At 45.1% G+C, this 14,051-nt stretch overlaps 1 protein-coding gene across 4 annotated transcripts in view; it reads right to left on the bottom strand.

Annotated features, from left to right (window-relative positions):
• The window catches only part of RBM20 (RNA binding motif protein 20), a 193,877-nt gene that overhangs the window by 156,189 nt on the left and 23,637 nt on the right, over positions 1-14,051 (bottom strand). The gene's annotated exons all lie outside the window — the stretch shown is intronic.

Raw genomic sequence — 14,051 nt, 5'->3', positions numbered from 1 at the left:
TAACAAGTTAATGAAACGCAGACCTATTGGGTCTGAGGCCACCGGACGCCTGCAGAGTTGTAATCAGAATAAAGCCAACTATGAAATCAAGAGGGTGGTCAAGAATTGGATGAGACCAAAGAAATCCAAAAGAGGTGATTTTTGGCAGCCACTTCAAAAACTGTGCTCGGCATAATAATAAAAAAAAAAAGACAAGAAAAGAAATATCCATGAGTCCATCCTGAAATAAATAACTGATGAAGAAATTAATGGGGGAGAAGAAACAGGTCTTCCTTATAGAAGAATTCCAATTAATAAATGCAGAAGGAATGAATGAAACAGAAATTCACCCTTAGAAGATTACAGTAATAGGGGTGCCTGGGTGGCTCAGTCAGTTGAGCGTCCGACTTCGGCCCAGGTCACGATCCCACAGTTCGTGGGTTTGAGCCCCACGTCGGGCTCTGTGCTGACGGATCAAAGCCTGGAGCCTGCTTCAGATTCTGTGTGTCCCTCTCTCTCTCTCTCTGTCCCTCCCCCACTCTGTCTGTCTCCCAAAAATAAATAACCATTAAAAAAATTTTTTTAAAGAAGATTACAGTAATAACTGTTGCAGCAAGCTCTGTGGATGGATGCTAAAATTAGCAAGTGAGAGTTTGAGGAGAAATAGGGTATTTGCATAATCTTACAGTATCTCCCTTGAGATATTCTTAATTACACAGGAAGGAAAAAAAGCATCTTCTAACTTTACAGTTAACACCACTTCAACCAAGTGATTAAGTGATGCCCATCCCCCCTCTGTGGGATTCTTAGTTCAAAATGCAAAACCTCAACCTGATCGAGAGAACACATCAGACAAACTCAAATCGAGGGTCTTTTTCACACGAGGGATGGCCAACTGCAGTCTGACAGCCAAATCTGGACCTCTGCTTATTTTCATAAATGAAATTATACTGGAACACAGCCATGCTCATTCACTGACGTACTGTCTAAGGCTGCTTTTGTGCTACAGTAGCAAAGCTGAGGGGCTCCAACAGAGACCATGTGGCCTGCAAAGCTGAAAACACTTACTATCTGGCCCTGGACAGAAACGTTGGCTGATCCTTGTTTTCAAAAATAACTGGCCAGGACTCTTCAAAGTGTTGAGGTCATGAAAGACAAGAGAGACTGAGAAATTATCACACATTGGAGGAGAGGATGGAGACATGAAAACCAAATGCCAGGTGGGATCCTGGATTGCATCATGGAAGAGAAAAAAACACTAGTGGAGGGACACCTGAGTGGCACAGTCGGTTAAGTGTCCGAGTCTTGATTTCGGCCCAGGCCGTGATCTCACAGTTTGGGAGATCAAGCCCCACATCAGGCTCTGTGCTGACAGTGCAGAGCCTACTTGGAATTCTCTTTCTCCCTCTCTCTCTCTGCCCCTTCCCCACTTGTGCTCTCTCTCTCTCAAAATAAATAAACTTAAAAAAAAAAAAAGAATACTAGTGGAAAAATTGCTAAATTCAGGGAGCGGGGCAGAGTCTATAATTTGGTTACTAGTATTATACCAATATTCCTCTCTTGGTTTTGATAAATGTACCGTGGTTATGTAAGATGTGAACACAAGAGCAAGCTGGGCGAAAAGCATACAGGAACTCTACTATTTTTGCAGATTTTTTGTAAATCAATTTATTTCATAATAAAAAGTTAAAAAAAGAAGCATCGAGATGAACTCCTGAGCCTGCTCTGAGGCTGAGAGAGCAGTAGCGGCCCTCTCCAGGAGGTTTGTCTTTATCCGGCTTAAAGGCGACTGTGAAAATAATTTCAGTGTCACTGACACTTTGTGCAGGTGATCTGAAGGCAGACAGGATTAACTGAGAGCATTCCTTGTTTTAACCAGCGCTGTCTTTAAAAATATAGTACAGCCTGGGGATCCCGGTCCTTCAATATAAAGCACTAAATAAAAGGATGAACGCAGACATCGAAATCTCTCCATGTGGCCTCCGAAGCCTAACCCGACCCTAAAAAATAGGCGGGCGGAAAATTTTCTTGCCCGTCTCAGCTGGGGGTGGGTTGGCGCAGACCCTCGCAGAGGAGGCTGGGCTGACAGCAAAGGGAGGTCGTGTGTCCCTGGGGTGCAGGGTCAGTTCTATCACCAGCTCCTCGAGCGGTCCTGATGAGGGAGTGGAATGCCTTCAGCAGAGGCATCCTTTCTTCATCCACTCCAGGGCTCCCCACACATGGCCAGCGAGGAATGTGACAGGGGGCACCCTGCTTCTCTCCCATCAAGTAACTGCCCTCGGACAGAAACATGAGACACACGGTCAGGATTGATCGCAAATTTTAACAAATCACGTCTACAATTATGCCAGAATTCAGAGAGAGAACCAGAGACACAGGCTGCAAGAGAGAAGTCGAGAGAAAAGAGAAGCAAAGGGGAACAGAAGCGAGTGGGGAGTACATAGGAGGAGCGGGGGGGAAATGGTGTGGGTGCGGCAGCTGGGCAAAGTGACCCTCAAGAGCCACCTGTCTCCCCCCGGCCTTACTGATGGGCCCCAGTCTAAGTGGACCAGGCTGGGGCGAAGAGGAAGGATCCCCCCCCACCACCACCAAGTCGAGCCATGGAAGAAGGTCAGATGGGCCTCCCCCAAGCGCCCACAGCTCCGGCCCCCAGGTGAGCTGTCACTGTGACAGCCACCGTGCGACACAGCACCGGAGCCCAGGCTGGTTAACCGTGTGTGTCAGTCCTGCCGCTGGCCAAACACCCTTGGCAGATGCTGGCTCACAGCTGAACACACGACCCGATGAGGCCAAGGCCATCTATCATACCCGGCTGGGTGAGTAGTAAAACGGATGAAGCTTGGAGAACGGAGGCTCCTACCACTCTTGTAGCTGACAGGGCTCCTCCTCCCTCCTTTGAGGGAAATGAACCCCTGAGGTGGGAAAAACTGGACAGTGGCTGGTGCCCTGTGGAGAAGGAAGAGGAGGCATTTTATGAATGGGCCATTTGGACAGGAAAGCAGCCCTTCGGGCCTTCCCCGGGCTGTGCCATCCCCCGCCCCGCCCCCCTAGAAATTCTTTCAGGCGCATCTGCTCGGAAGGAGGCAACACACCCAAGGAGCAAACCTACCACCCACTCCCCAGCTTCCGCCCCCACCAAGAACATTCCAGCGGTTTTGCCAAACAAACTAATCGCTCTCCCCCAGGGCAGCCTGCGTGACAACAGGTGCCCAGCTCGAGCACCACCACTCACAGTTTCTGGATTTTATTGTTTTTAATCAGCTTACATAATTGTTTTTAGGACCAGTGCTGTCCTACTGTGCCCTTCTCTGGCAATTTCAAACAAGGAAGCTGAAGAGGGGCAGGGTCAGTCTGGAGACGAAATTGAGATGGAGGTGCCCACCGACTGCCTCTGGCATGAGATGCCATGAGCTGTGAATGACAGTCACCAAATGAACCAACTGCGGGCCGGGCCTGTCCGCCTGGATGGGAAGTGCGTCTGCATGGGCCTCGGTCTGTCAGGGCTGGAGGAAGACAGGCCTGCCTTCCAGGCTCAGCCAAACCCCTCCCTCAGAGAAGAGCCAAGCTGCAGACGGACAGACCTCCAGCCTTCCACCGCCTCACCCTCACCCTAGTTACATTTCACTTTCAAAATGACCCTGTGAAGCAGACACCACAGGTAGGATCCCAAGACACAGGGCTTACATGCCATGCCCAACTGAAGGACCACAACAGCAGAAGCCATAATAATGATCAATAAGAAAAATGAAGTGACAGGGTGCCTGGGTGACTCAGTCAGTTGAGCGTCTGACTTTGCCTCAGGTCATGATCTCATGGTTCGTGAGTTCAAGCCCCACATAGGGCTCTCTGCTGTCAGCGTGAAGCCTGCTTGAGATCCTCTGCCCCCCGCCCCGCCCTGCCCCACTTGTGCTTGCTATCTTTCAAAAATAAGCAAACATTTAAAAAAAGAATATCTCAAGGGAAATACTGTAAGGTCAGGGCGCATGGGTGGCTCAGTCAGTTAAGTGGCCGACTCTTGATTTTGGCTCAGGTCATGATCTCATGGGTTCATGGGTTCATGGATTCAAGTCCCACAATGGGCTCTGTGCTGACAATGCTGAGCCTGTTTGGGATTCTCTCTCTCTCTCCACCCCTTCCATGCTCTCTATCTCTCTCAAAATAAAAAAAAAAAAAAACTTTAAAAGAAAAAAAAAAGAAAAATGAAGTGACCATGAACATTTATTGGGCACTTACTATGTACCAGGCACCATGCTAACCACTTTATACACCCTTCATTCATCCTTGCTCCAACTCTAGGAGAAAGAGAAGAGTATAGATGAGAAAAAGTGAGGCTCCATTTTATAGATGCAAAAACTGAGGCTCAAGAAGGCCAAGTTTCCTGCCCAAGTGTACATGGCTACTTAGTGGAATGTTCTTGACTTAAACCCAGAATCTGCATGCTTACCTACTCTGGAGCCTCCCTGTCTCTGAACAAGGGTTGCAATGGAGCATGAACTCACCCACACTCTGGGCCTGAATGAGTATAAAGCACATCATTCCAGGAGTCCACTATGTTCTTGCGGAGCCTGGAACTTTCAGACTCTAAACCTAGTGCCCCTACTGCATCGAACCATAAAAATGTCATGTAGATGTCATGTCTTGATTGAGTATAAAGTGATTCTACCCGGACATTCTTCTACTGCCCGCTTCTTCCAAAATAAAACTTGATCCTAGAAAGATTCCTTGAGGTCATCAAGCTCAACATCTTCATATGCCACCTCTCCTGGCCTCAGGGAAGCCAAGCTCAATGACCAGAGGAGCTGGCAGCAGAACTCAGATCACTCTGGCCTTGCACACCCAAGGATGCTTCCCAGAACCAAACTGCATCTGGTCAGAAATGAACAACAAGGGACAAGTCACTCAATCAGATGTTTTCCATGACGGCCCTGACCCAGGGGGTCCATTCCTCAGTGACACTGCGGTGGGGATGAGGCTGCTTCAACTAAAACAGAGCAAATTACGAGAAGATTCGCTGTTCATGGTCTCTGCGTGGCCATGGGCTCAAATGTGTCTTGAAACAGAATTCCATTTAGGGACACCCTCATGGCCAATTAATGGCAACATGATGTATTTAAATGCATTGACACCTGCACATTTTTTGCATGATCATTTAAAAAAATGTTTTTTGATGTTTATTTATTTTTGAGAGAGAGACAAAGCACGAGCAGGGGAAGGGCAGAGAGAGAGAATCTGAAGACAGAATCTGAAGCAGGCTCCAGGCCCTGAGCTGTCAGCACAGAGCTCGATGTGGGGCTTGAACTCAAGAACTGTGAGATCATTACCTGAGCTGAAATCTAGAGTCGGGCAATTAACCGACTGAGCCATCCAGGCACCCCAGGAATGTTTTGTATGAATAAACTTTTCATGATTCCCAGAGTTCTATTCCCCCACCTTGGTTTAGAGAAATCCTTTCATTCCTTCATATTATTTACGTCAATTTATGCTTTCATAGTTCTCTGTATGTTTTTGATTTATGTGTGATTTCTTCACTAGCCTATAAGCTCCACCCATGATGACCTCATCCATTTCTGTTCATCTCTCAGCACCTATGACAGCTCCTAGAACATGATAGGTGTTCAATAAATACTTCTCCTAGTTGAATGAACTAGGAATGAAGTGTCCCATGGGTTAGAATGGGAGGCAGTGAGCTCTGGAGGATGTGAAAACCCTTAACTTCAAGAAAAACAATTTGGAAAGCCATTATTTTACCAGCCAGGTCGACCTCATTACCTTTGGATAGACATCCATTACATGAAGATCAGAAACATAAAACACAGGTCCATTAAAATCACCAATCCTCTGTTGTAAAAATCACCTATTAGAAAATTTATAAGGGGCACCTGGTTGGCTCAGTAGGAAGAGCATGTGACGCTTGGTCTCAGGATTGTGAGTTCCAGCCCACGCTGGGAGTAGAAATTACTTTAAAAAAAAAAAATAAACAAACAGACAAACAAACAAACAAGAAAGAAGGGAAGGAAGGGAGGGAGGGAGAAAGGAGAATGAAAATTTATAAAATTAAATAATAGGCAACACTCCAGCTTTTCCCAAATACCACTTAGCACCAAATAGGTCTGCAAGCAGCAATCTGATTCCAGCCTTATTTGAAAACTTAAAAATTCTACAGCAACTCTGGGATTTTGATAAAATTTTTCACATTTTCAGACACACTACATATTGTTTCAACTTTTATTTTTCCTTATAGCTTCTTGCATTTCCAAATGTCAAAACCAATATTGGATTGAGAGCAACAAAGAACATTCAGTGGTTCCAAGGAAGACAACCCGAATTATACTGAGGACACAGACACAAGAACAAATAGGTTTATCACAAACAAGGGAACTGAAAATCAGAAAAGGAAATTGCTCTTCTTTGTAGACATTTGTACCACGACTTTTGAAATTCTGGGAGGAAGCAATGTTAAGAGAAACTACAACCACAGAATGCCACACAGAGGAAAAACTACCAGGTGGACCGTCTGGAATGTGCAAGGACTCCAACGTGAGAAGCACTAAGTGCTTTTTCTCCATAAACTCTGACAGTGATATTTCTAATTAGCATTTCATCTTAGGGAACAGTTTTTATTCCGCTGTTTTGTTCTTCTTTTTTTCCTCTAAAATGTGTTGTTTAAATGTCTCTGTCTCAGTTATAATTATTCCATGCCTTGTCTTACACGATAATACACGATTATTAAGTACTCTACTTTCAAATATCTATTTTTCTCTCTGAGAGGCACGGCAATTATCTGTGGTCGGCACCATTAGGAAGAGGGAGGACACTGATTTCAGCAGATCCTGATTCTAGCCCCTGGAATGCGCAATTGGCACCTGATCCTGTGCTTAATTTCAGTACAATGGCAATGTCCTGGTTTTACCCTCCAAGTTTCGGAGGACAAAGAAAAATGCAGTCAGTTCTTAGAGCCGTGTAGAACCACATCTGGAATTTATAGTCCATTCCTGGAATGATCCGGAAGGAATTCCACATCTGGTATCTGTGTTGGCTAATTATTATTGCAAGTGACACCAAATAAATTCTACCTGAATCATCTCTTACCCTCATTCCTTTTTCTACTCAGCGACCAATTTCAGCCCAATTTTTATTTGAGAAATAGGAGTCCATGGTAACAATCCTTTCCTGCCATCTTACTCCCTGCTAGGCGTTCCACTAGGTGATTTATGTATGCTATCTCATTTAATCCTCCCAACAATCCTGAAGTATTATTATCCCTCCTTCATAAATGATGAAATCGAGCCTGGGTGGCTCAGTCAGTTGAGTGTCAGACTTTAGCTCAGGTCATGATCTTGTAGTTCGTGAGTTTGAGCCCCACATTGGGCTCTGTGCTGACAGCTCAGAGCCTGGAACCTGCTTCGGATTCTGTGTTTCCCTCTCTCTCTCTCTCTCAAAAATAAATAAAAAGCCTTAAAATTTTTTTAATAAATAAATATAAATAAAAAATAAATAAGTGATGAAATCGAGGTTCACAGAAATAACTTCCAAGATCATAGCTAATAAGCGGTAGAGCGGGAATGTGAGTCCAGGTCTCTCCGACTCGAAAGGCCAGGCTCCTGCACATGATGAAGCCACATTAATCTCATTAGGAGTTCTCAACTATGACTAAGAGGCAGTACTACATCGTGGTGAGGAACACGGGCTCCAACAGAAAACAGGCTGCCTGGTTCAGTCTGTCTGAACCCCAACTGTGCCTCCTACTAGCTGGAAGTTACTTAACTTCTTTATGTTTCGGTCCCTCTGCCATAAAGAGTGAATAATAATTGTTATCTGTTTCATAAGGTTGTCTGAGGATTAAATAAGATATATGGAAAGCCCTTAGAATCATGTAGTGAGCACACAACAAAGGTTAGCTGCTAATAACGTGCTGTCGATGATGATGACAGCAGTGGTGGTGGTTTTAAGAATCAGCCTCTCTTCTTGACTTTGGGTTCCTCCCAAACCTAGACCCACCGTCCTAGCTAACCTTTCACCCTTCACAGGTCAATAAAAATCTTATTCTCCTAACCAGGCTCTCTTCTCCTTTATTCCACCAGAGTCTTCTCGGGGTATAACTTCCGTAATTTCACTTCCACCCACCCAAAACCTGTCCATTCCTTCAAGGCCCTTCCAGATCCCACCCCTCCAGGATGTCTTCGCCATCTTGGTTGCAAGCTCCTTAAAGATTATACAGGAGAGGGGAGTCCGGGTGGCTCAGTCAGATAAGCGGCTGACTTTGGCTCAGGTCATGATCTCATGGTTTGTGGGTTCGAGCCCCACATCGGGCTCTGTGCTGACAGCCTGGAGCCTGCTTTGGATTCTGTGTCTACCTCTCTCTCTCTGCCTCTACCCCACTCATGCACGCTCTCTCTCTCTTTCTCTCTCTCAAAATAAATAAACATTGAAAAATTAAAAAAAAAAAGATTATATGGGAGATACTTCTATATTCTCTGCAGCCCAGGACACAGAGTTAGTATACACACGCATACACACAGACACAGCCGTATAAAATAGGTATATCCTCTGATGGGAGAATCCTAAAGTTATTGGCTTATATTATTTTAAGGCATTTAAAAAATAATTATTTGAGATAATTAAGTTATCTCCAACAGCGAAAATGAACTAAAAAAAAAGTCTAAAAAATACAGTCCATCGACATCCTCAAAAACACCAGACCATGTATGTTATCTCAAAGATTAGAGCACTATCACTCTTAATGCCAAGCTGCCTTACTACCAGCTTGTTAATATGCAGGCTTCCAAATGCAATTAAAATTATTCAGATTAAAAACCTTCAACACTATTAATCCAGTGAGCTTCTAAGGGATCCACAAAGACTTAGGAGACATCATTCAGCTTATGTAGTCACGACACAAATGTCCAGCTACAGGTTGTATAATTCAAGTCTGCCCGCCATCTGGAAATGGGCTGGAAATTGAGAATAATTTTAAGGAGACACTCAGAACTTGTTTAAGCTGAAGGACATTGGAATCTCGCTCTAACTCGAGATCAGCAGCATGGCAAATACAGCAGCCTAGGATTTAAGAGCTCACTGTTGTAGGCGAAGCCCCAGGAACATGAGGCTCAGGCACAGAAAGAACTGGTGATACAGTTACAGGTTTTCTCATGGATTGCACAGGACATAAGAACTGACCATGAACGACCCAAACATGAACACCATCCTACACAGCTCACTTATTATTAAAACCCAGCCCTTCCAATACATTTGCAGACTAAAGCTGTGACTTCTGCATTCCTTCCCATCCACCTGACACATGAAATGCACTCTTGAAGAGGGAGACCTTTTCTCTCTAGGCAGCAACCTTAACAATCGCAGTATAAAAGTACGGGGAGGGGCGCCTGGGTGGCTCAGTGGGTTGAGTATCAAACTCTTGATTTTATGGGTTGGGTTCCATGCCGAGTGTAGAGCATGCTTGAAATTCTCTCTCTCCTGTTGCCCCTGTCCCCCACTTGAGTGTGCACTCTCTCTCTCTCTTAAAAAAAATTTTTTTAATAAAAAATAAAAGTAGGGGGATGCTAAAAACCACCTCAGGTCCATGCCAGGAAGATACATCCTCAAACTGCCCAGGGAAAACCTCTCCATTATGGACTCATTCTGCTCAAAATGGAAGCCAACCCCAAAAACGTATCCCACACATAGAAAATGGTATTCCCTCTACATGTAACCCAAATTCATGGGTTACAAAGCCATGATAATTTCAGACAGTGCTCTCCTTTAAACACCCCAATCCAAGGTAACCTCAAAAACCACCTCAGGCTCCAAATCAGAACTAAATCTCATTCCCCCAATTTCAATATAAACCACTGTCCTCCAAATGCAGGAAGTGGGAATAGTGGGTTACAGAAAGCAGGCTTTCACAGTCAGTGCCCATCTCCCCTCATCTGTGGCCTTGGCTTCACTATCCCACCAGGATTCTCATTCTCAGCAGTGCTGGTGAGGCTGGCATAGAATAAATATTGAACCACAGCTAGCAGGAGTGAAATTTTTTTGGAAAGCTGTTTGAAAGATAGATAGATAGACAGACTTAAAAATATCCCTACACTTTGCCCCAAATAATTACAACATGAGCCTGTAACATAACATGGAAAACGTTATAGGCAAAAAGATGTTTACCACAGAAAAACCCAACCACCCAAATATCCAACAGGGGAATGTCTATATACACTTAAGAAAATATTATGCAGCCAGTATATATGTTTGTAAAATAATGTTAAGTAAAAAAGACTTCAAAATTGAACATTTTAGTACAACTAAAACTAGGAAGAAAGAGAAAACTAGTGTATGTGTAGAAAAAAGCAGTCGACTTTGCAGAGTGGAACCACACGGGGTTTCTCCTACTTTGCTCCCCGGGTCCTAGAAGACGCACGTCTTAGGCGTTTGACAAACGAACCGGTCCAGGTTCATGGTACATCCCGGTATGCTGGGAGCACTAGCGCTCCAAAAGAAGCCGCTTTCCCACTCCAGGAGAGACGACCATCTCTCCTGGGGTCGCTGGGGCACCCCCCCCCGGGGACCCCCCCCACCCCCCCAGATCGGGAGCACTCTCCACGCAGGGGACAGAAGCTGCGGATGGCGCGGCTCCGAGGACTGGGCGCGAGCGAGCTGGCGGCGCGCACACCTCCCCGGGCGCGTTCGCAGGAAGATCGCACGCGCGCCGCGCCCTGGCCGGGGGCGCTTTCTGCCCACGACCCCCAAAGCTCGGCGGGTCTGAGAGAAGGCGGCAGGCAGCCGGCCGCGGTGGTCTCCGTGGAGGGGACGCAGGGTCCGGGCGCAGGTGACACGCGAAGCACGGGGAGCCTCCCCTTGGACCGGCTCGCTGAGATTTTTCAGGCTTCTAGTTTGGTTTTCTTGGTGGTGGTGGTTTTCAAAGTAGGCTCCACACCCGAGGTGAGGTTTGAACTCAGGATCCTGAGATCAAGACCGCTTGCTCTACGGACTGAGCCAGCCAGGCGCCCCTCTCAGGCTTCTTGTTTGTAAACACACACAAGGATTAAATTATTCGGAGGGTTCAGCAGAAACAACCAGGATTAAGGAGAGGAAAGCTGATCGATCCATAACGATCCAAGTTCTGCTACCTCTGCCGCCCTCCGCCCCTGGCCGCGGGGTGTCGGGATGAATTCAGCCTCAGTGCTGCCCCTACCGCAGGGTCCCGGGCATCGCTATGGGGCGCAGGGAGGAGGGGTCCCCAAAGTCCCCCAGGGAGAAACCATGTCCGCCTTAAAATCGGGATTCTACAATATCAGTCCTCTAACGCTGGAGGAAGAAGAACCTCTTATTCAGGCCCTCAAATACCCACGTTTGCCCCCCCAGAACTTGAGGCGGGGAGACCTGATTTTAAGGCTGCGGAATTCCTGGGGCTGCCAGCCTCAGCGCCTCGGGGCCAGCTAACCCTTCCCGACCTTCAGACCCCACCCTAAAGGGATACAGGGCTCTCTGTTTTAAAAACTTAAGGAAGAACTTCGTTTGTAATATGAATAAACCCACCAGATTGGATCTGTGTTGTAAATTAACATTGTAAGACTTACCTTTTCCAAAACAGAGACTTAAAAAGGAGTGTTACTTAGAAGTACTGTTAATAAACGTGTTTAAATATTTTTAACAAATGAAGTCACTACTGCTATTAAATTTTATTTTTTTAATATTTATTTGAGAGAGAGAGAGAGAGAGAGAGAGCATGCCCGTGGGAAGGGTCAGAGAGAGAGGAGAGAGAGAATTCCAAGCAGGCTTAGCACTGTCAGCGCAGATCCCCACACGGGGCTAGAACCCACCCAACCCTGAGATCCTGACCTGAGCCAAAATCAGGGGTCCAATGCTTCACGGACTGAGCCACCCATGTTCCCCTAAATTAATCGTTTCAAATCCTAGAGAGATGTGTTTGTTAAACACACACACAGTAGGAGTGCCTGGGTGGCTCAGCTGGTTGAATGTTGGACTCTTAGTTTCAGCTCAGGTCATGATCCCAGGGTTGTGAGATGGAGCCCCAGGTCAGCTCCCTGATGAGAGTGGCACCTGCTTAAGATTCTCTTTTTCTCCCTCTGCCCCTCCCCTGTGCTCTGCTAAAACTCTCTTTCTCTCTCTCTCACAATAAAAAATCAATAAAAATTAAAAACACACACCATGATACTACACACACACTGTTGCAGGCACTATACAAATATTAACTAAATCACTTTTATGAAGTAGGTACTATGGTTATCCCCATTTCACAGAGAAGGTAACTGAGGCACAGGAAGTTCTTTAGAACTTGCCCAAGGTTTACACAGCTGGTAAGCGGCGAGTGACAAAGCTGGGATTCAAACCGTGGCAAAGGGGTTCTCATATCCTCTCGTGAAACTATTGTTAAGTTTCACAGTGAAACTCATACCCTCATAATTTACTGCTAACTTTGTAAATGGGTACAACTTTATTGTAAAGCAATATGGTAAATATATCAAGAGTAATAAAAATATTCATGCCCTTTGACCTACTAATCCCATTCCTGGGAAATATTTCAAAGCTGCGTGCATGCAGATATATCCATTACTGTAGTATTGGAAATCATGATTGTCCATCAGTTGGTGAATAATTAGATATATTCTGGTAGATCAGCTCAATGGAATATCAAGCAGTCATGGACAATTAAATTATGAAATGATGCAGCTGCAAATATATATATATACATATATATATATTTGCAACGTAATGTTAAAAAAAAAGAATATAAAGTTGCATGTTTCAAATTATGTGCACATGACCCAACAGAAAAAAAGAACGAAGACAAACTAGGCAAATTATGGAGTCTAACGAAGAGATTACTGATGATTATTCTTTCTTTCAAAATTTCCCTTTAGTCAACTACACTTCAATTTAAAATAAAAAATAAAATAAAGTTACCCATCAGCTTGTTACGGTAGTGCTGTTATAAATCAGACCTGGAGAAAGGGAAGCATGTCAAAGTATTTATGAGAGTAAGCTACATTTTCACAAACCATGAGCATTCAGAAGAAAATGTGCAACAGGGATGGTTTGATTCTATCTAAATATTCACGGAGGGGGCTCCCACCTGCCAGGGAAGGAGCGGGCTCCTGCTGGCAGCTGGAATTAGCACCGCTCTCAGCCGCTGTGTTAGCGAACTCCAGCTGAGAGGAACTCTGTGAGGATTCCAGGCCTAACCTCAATCCCACAAATCATGGTAACAGTGAAAGAAGCAAAGCCAGAGGCTTTTCACACACAAGCACCGATCTAAAGAAACAGAGTCTGGTCGTGAGAAATTGAGGTTCAGATCTCCTCTCAGAGGACAACTTAAGAATGTGCCACACATTCTTCACTCCCTCATCTACCTGTGCCAGGTACCACCCAGCAGTGCCTGAGAAAGAGACAAGCGTGATCCTGACCATTTCTTGGATCCACCCTGAAACTCCAAGGCATGAAACACCTTTGGACCCCCTAAGGGGTCAAGTTGAAGCAAGGAAAAAACAAGACAAAAATGTTCTCTTTAACGGAAACAACCAACCAAGGTGAAACTAAAAGGTTTCAAAGAGATGAATCGTTAGATTCACTAAGGAATAGAGTTGAATGGAGATAAAAACCAAGACAAAAGTACCTGAATAACTAATAAGGGTGAAATTGAATGGTTTCAGAGGGATGGCCTATTATTTTGAATTCAACAACTCTATCAGGGGTCTGTCCATTCTCCAGGTCCCACACAGGTGCCTCCTCCAGAAGCCAGGAGAACGTCCTTCAGTCACTACGCTTAAGGACAGTGGCAACGCATAGCTTTCCCCACCCCTACCCTTACCATGTTTTACTAACTGGACATAACCCAAAACTATCAATCTGGCTAGGAGAGCCAATCCCTTAAAATTTACTGTAACTAAGTGAAAGTACAAAGTCTTCAGAATTGAAAACCGCCTAAGCCCAAAAGTATTGTCATTTAACCCAAAGTTTTATCGAAAAGATCATTATAGCAAGTAAATGGTTTGTTGAACTGCAGACAAAAACCCATAGGAGACTTTTCAGACTTTTATAGGTGGTGGCCTATAAACACA

Source organism: Acinonyx jubatus, chromosome D2 (genome assembly GCF_027475565.1).
Source record: "Acinonyx jubatus isolate Ajub_Pintada_27869175 chromosome D2, VMU_Ajub_asm_v1.0, whole genome shotgun sequence".
In the NCBI taxonomy this organism is placed as follows: Eukaryota; Metazoa; Chordata; class Mammalia; order Carnivora; family Felidae; genus Acinonyx; species Acinonyx jubatus.
The sequence above is the reverse complement of the archived record's forward strand: the minus strand, read 5'-3'. Positions and strand labels throughout refer to the sequence as shown.